This window comes from Bombina bombina, chromosome 2 (assembly GCF_027579735.1).
Source record: "Bombina bombina isolate aBomBom1 chromosome 2, aBomBom1.pri, whole genome shotgun sequence".
Lineage (NCBI taxonomy): Eukaryota > Metazoa > Chordata > Amphibia > Anura > Bombinatoridae > Bombina > Bombina bombina.
The window spans coordinates 1,206,946,539-1,206,952,721 of record NC_069500.1 but is presented as its reverse complement, the minus strand read 5'-3'; positions in this window follow the sequence as shown (position 1 = coordinate 1,206,952,721).

Here is a 6,183-nt window from a genome sequence, read left to right as displayed (position 1 = left end):
CAGAATAGATCACGTTTAGAGTAAGTCACCTGCTAAAGGACACCCGCAAAAATTAAAGTAACCTCCTGCGCACAAGTTTAGTGTAAGTAGCAGAGCGTTTCCCATCTCCCAATACAGGACACTTGTCTCATCTACCGAGCTCTGTTCCCAGGAAAGTTTACCAGTGTCCGGAAGTTAACGTAGACATGTGACTAAAATAGTCATAAGGAAGAGGGCAGGTGTTCTGGTAAGAGAGCGAACGTTGTAAAAGAGCAAACCATGTCACTTCCTGTGACGTTCCATCAGCTGTTTCACACATTTTGGACATATTGCGCATGCGTGCCAGCGTCATCACATACCTGGCCGCATACGTCACTGCTAAAATATTTAAAACTGTGAAATGCAGGAACCCTTTCTAGAGCGCATGTGTGGGATTTTGTATCACAAATGGGGGGTTTATGGAAAGCTGTTTATTAGTCTCCTCGGCAATATTCGGAACTCCGCCCCCCCACTGCAACTACTCCCATTACAACTACTACTGTAAAGATGAGTCTCTGTGCTCGTGCACGAGAAACAGCCCCCCCCCCCCGCCACTCGGCTATCGCCACTGCTTCTTCTGATGATACAATGTGTAAGGAATAACGTATGTTGTGGATCTCAACTGCGGAATGTAATGAATGTATGCCTTAACCTGGATACAGAGGAAAGAGTATACAATGTATCATAAAGGTTTTGGGCAGAAAAAGTTACTATCGTAATAGAAGGTCCTAATCAGTATAATCTGAATCAGGATTAGAGGCTGTATGCTGTGAGCGGTCACGCTCTGAGTGAAGCATCAGGTTAGTAAGAACTGACAAGCTGATGTCTGCAGGCAAACTGAACTGTTAGAGCTGTGACGCTGAACTCCGTGTGTGAACTGTGACAGGGTCAGCGGGTAGACTACGCTCCGTGTGTTCTGTGTTTCAGATTGAGCTGACAGGCTGCTTTCTGTGTGTGGGTTGTGTCAGAGTGAGCTGACAGGTTTGAGAGAACTGAGAGGCGGATTGCTTGTGGCGTGACACCCAACAGATGGGGAGTGTTCGGCTAATCACAGCGGTACTCCGGTCCTGAGAGTTGATATAGTTGTGAGCAAATGTTAAGTGAAAAAGGAAGTCCAGTTGTAGACCCCAAGAGCGGTTTGAGGAAGCACCTGTGATGGTGAAAAGTTCTTGGGGTAAGTCTGAGAGATATGGTGTGATAATTAGCGCTGCAATGCGCTCCAAACAATTCAGAGTAAGCTTGTGAATAAACTTGCAATTCCGGATAGGCTTCTTCTTTGAGTCAGGATATTCGTTCAGGAAGGAAAAGTCAGCTTAGAAGAATAGTTCCTGAGGTCTGTTAAGTTGCTGTTACTACAACCAAATAACAAATTACTGAAGCAAGGAGGAAGGGCGTGTCCAGGCCTTAAATAACCTTGCTAGCTGGAAGCACAGGTAAAATTAAAGGGGCAGTGAGAAGTGAGGAATCCATGACATACCCCCCCTTCAGGGTAGGTGCCCCGCATCTACAAATCGAGGTCGATCGGGATTCCTCCTGTGGAATATGGAGACCAACCTAGGAGCATGGACGTTCGAAGAAGGCTCCCAGGAATCATTCTCACCAGTGAACCCTTTCCAACGGATTAGATATTGGAGACACCCGCGGAAAATACGGGAATCCAGAATGGATTCGACTTCATATTCTGCATCAGAGTCCAGTAGGATTTCAGGAGAAGTGCTAGTAGCCACTGGTCTGGTTACGATATGCGGTTTCAACAAAGACACGTGGAATGTAGGATGGATCCGGAAACTGGGTGGCAGAATAAGGGTAACAGCATTTTGGTTCACTATCTTCGCGATAGGATAAGGACCTATGAAGGCAGCGCTACGTTTTTTACTCGGAGTCTTCAATTTGATGTGTTTGGTCGACAGCCATACTAGATCTCCTATCTTATAAGATGGTGGTGGACGTCTACGGAGATTATAGTAGTGCGAGTGATGGGCTTGTGCTGCTGCAATGTGGCTTTTGAGTTCTTTGAAGAGGTCCTGAAGGTCCTTCGTAAGGTCATCAACCTTGGGACAGTTTGAGTCTGTTCGAGGATGAAGTTGGAAAGTAGGGTGGAATGCATAATTCGCAAAAAATGGTGTTTTGAGGGTAGTGGAACTTGAAGAATTGTTATACGCATATTCTGCCATACTTAGGGAGTGTGCCCACTGATCTTGTTGGTTGGAACAATAGGAAAGTATATACTGTTCAAGCCATTGATTTATTCTCTCCGTTTGGCCATTTGATTGGGGGTGGAATGAGGTGGAGTAACGGAGTTCTACTTGCATGGTATCGCATAACTGCTTCCAAAAACGGGAGGTGAATTGACTACCTCTGTCAGTTACGATGGAATCTGGAAGGCCGTGTAATTTGACAATATTATCCAAGAAGAGACCAGCGAGTTCCGATGAATTTGGTAGCTTGTGATATGGCAGGAAATGGGCCATCTTGGTTAAATGGTCAACAACAACTAGTATGGTGTTGTAACCTTTTGACAAGGGAAGTTCGACTACAAAATCCATTCCAATGGATTGCCAGGGTCTGTCAGGTATCTGTAATGGTAACAACAACCCAAAAGGAGGTTTTTTCTGGGTCTTGGAAACAGTACAAGTGTGGCAAGTTTGTACATATTTATGTACTGAATTTCTAATGGATGGCCACCAATAAGTACGTGAGAGAAGATCAAAAGTTTTATGGATACCGAGATGTCCGGCCATTGGTGAGTCATGATGTTCCTTTAATAAGTTGTCTCGTAGTGTAGGTGGGACGTAGAGGCGTCCTTGATGGTAGTAGAGACCATCTTGTCTTAGAGTGAGATCCTGTCTAGGGATAGTGGTATCATTATGCTGGAGGACTTTGAGAACTTCTGGGTAAGTTGGTGATAATGCAATGATATGTTCAGCTGGAATGACTGTACCTGGGTTATTGAAGGATGGTGGAGTGGGATCTTTCTTGGAGAGAGCATCCGCTTTCCCGTTTTTACTACCTGGTCTGTAGGTTATATGGAAATCAAACCGAGAAAGGAATAAACTCCATCTTAGTTGTCTGGAGGATAGTGTTCGGTTGGTGAGAAGGTATTCCAGGTTTTTGTGGTCCGTGTATATCAATATCGGGAACTTACTGCCTTCTAGCAAATGTCTCCAGTGTTCCAGCGAGACCTTGATCACTAACAACTCCTTTTTACCTACAGGGTAATTAAATTCGGCTGGTGTCATTACTCGTGAAAAATAAGCAACAGGGTGCAGAGGATCTTCAGGAGTTTTCCGTTGAGAAAGAATGGAACCAAGGGCGTAGTTGGAAGCGTCTACTTCAAGAACATAGTGAGCTTCAGGGTCTGGAAACTTGAGAATTGGTGCTTTGGTGAAAACCTGCTTGAGATACTCGAATACTGCCTGTGTTTCAGCTGTCCATTTAAATGGAACATTAACACTTGTAAGAGAAGTTAGAGGCTTGGTGAGAGTGGAATAGTTTTTAATAAATTTTCTATAGTAATTTGAAAACCCGAGAAATTTTTGGAGGTCTTTTCTAGAAGTGGGAGTCGGCCAGTTTAGAATGGTTTCCACCTTGGAATTATCCATATGAATTCCAGCGGGAGTGATGGTATAACCCAGGAATGTGATGTCGGAAGTATGAAAGATGCATTTTTCTAATTTAGCGAAGAGACGTGTTGTCTGAGACGTGAGAGGACCCACCGGACATGTTTTTTATGTTCAGTGATGTTCTTGGAGTATATCAGAATGTCGTCCAAGTATACGACCACACAGATGTCAAGAAGATCACGGAATATATCGTTTATTAGATATTGAAACGTAGCCGGGGCGTTACAGAGCCCGAATGGCATCACCTTGTACTCATAGAGGCCATATCTTGTTCTGAAGGCGGTGAGCCATTCGTCCCCTTTTCGGATCCTGACGAGATTATATGCTCCTCGTAGGTCTAACTTGGTGTAAATAGTTGCTTGACTGAGTCGTTCGATGAGTTCTGGAATCAACGGTAAAGGGTAACGGTTCTTGATTGTGCGTTTATTAAGTTCCCTATAGTCAATTATAGGGCGAAGAGATTTGTCCTTATTTCTGACGAAGAATATGCCAGCACCAGCAGGGGAAGAAGAGGGTTGTATGAAACCTTTCCTTAAGTTCTCGGATAGATAAGTTTTAAGGTGGTCTAATTCAGGTTGTGAAAGAGGGTATCTCCGCTGGATCCATTATAAGGCTTCAGTAATATGTAAGGAATAACGTATGTTGTGGATCTCAACTGCGGAATGTAATGAATGTATGCCTTAACCTGGATACAGAGGAAAGAGTATACAATGTATCATAAAGGTTTTGGGCAGAAAAAGTTACTATCGTAATAGAAGGTCCTAATCAGTATAATCTGAATCAGGATTAGAGGCTGTATGCTGTGAGCGGTCACGCTCTGAGTGAAGCGTCAGGTTAGTAAGAACTGACAAGCTGATGTCTGCAGGCAAACTGAACTGTTAGAGCTGTGACGCTGAACTCCGTGTGTGAACTGTGACAGGGTCAGCGGGTAGACTACGCTCCGTGTGTTCTGTGTTTCAGATTGAGCTGACAGGCTGCTTTCTGTGTGTGGGTTGTGTCAGAGTGAGCTGACAGGTTTGAGAGAACTGAGAGGCGGATTGCTTGTGGCGTGACACACAACAGATGGGGAGTGTTCGGCTAATCACAGCGGTACTCCGGTCCTGAGAGTTGATATAGTTGTGAGCAAATGTTAAGTGAAAAAGTAAGTCCAGTTGTAGACCGCAAGAGCGGTTTGAGGAAGCACCTGTGACTGTGAAAAGTTCTTGGGGTAAGTCTGAGAGATATGGTGTGATAATTAGCGCTGCAATGCACTCCAAACAATTCAGAGTAAGCTTGTGAATAAACTTGCAATTCCGGATAGGCTTCTTCTTTGAGTCAGGATATTCGTTCAGGCAGGAAAAGTCAGCTTAGAAGAATAGTTCCTGAGGTCTGTTAAGTTGCTGTTACTACAACCAAATAACAAATTACTGAAGCAAGGAGGAAGGGCGTGTCCAGGCCTTAAATAACCTTGCTAGCTGGAAGCACAGGTAAAATTAAAGGGGCAGTGAGAAGTGAGGAATCCATGACACAATGCAGCTTTTCACAGAGACTCAGCTTTACAGTAGTAGTAGTAATGGGAGTAGTTGCAGTGGGGGGCGGAGTTCCGAATATTGCAGAGTAGCCTAATAAACAGCTTTCCATAAACCCCCCATTTGTGATACAAAATACCACGCATGTGCTCTAGAAAGGGTTCCTGAATTTCACAGCTCTAAATATTTTAACAGTGACGTATGCAGCCAGGTATGTGATGACGCTGGCACGCATGCGCATTATGACCAAAATGTGTGAAACAGCTGATGGAATGTCACAGGAAGTGACATGGTTCACTCTTTTCCAAAGTTCGCCCTCTTACCAAAACACAGGCTGCAACCCTGAGTCCGCACACCCTCACTTCCTCTTCTGACCCCTCTGCTACAATAATGTCCCAAAGCAAGCTGATTTGTAAGCACACAGCATGTTCGCCTAGCAGGTAAAAAACATGACTATGTACTATGTTTCAAGGATGTGTACGTCCTGCATGTGGCCAGAGCAACCATATTTGCATTTAAGAATCAAGCGGCGACTATAAAAATGCACTGTCGAGTTTTAAAAATTGTAAAATACTGTTGCGGTTTCATATCTCGGCAACTTAAAATTGCGATTAATCGCATTATGCGATTAATCGTGCAGCCCTAATCTGTGGTATCTCTCTTTGTATACATTATTATTAAAATGTATTTCCCCACACACGGCAAGATTACAAGTGGTGCACTAATGCATTCAGCAATAGACTTCGATGGAGCGTGTTATGGAAAAAGAAAAACGTATTGCGCGCTAACCAGACACGGCGTAAGACCAAGTGCGCTTAAACCGACATAAATTATTCATATTTTACTTTCTAATGTTCTTCACATAGAAGAAAATGTTCTTTTTATTTTCAAAGACATATATATGCCCCTATCCTTCTGTCCCTAGCCCACCCACCACCCACCACCTGCCGGCACCAGTAGAAGATCGTTACAGAAGGTGACACTGTGTGTATCAGGCATCTGGCCTCATATGGAGGAGGAGCACCGATCGCGCT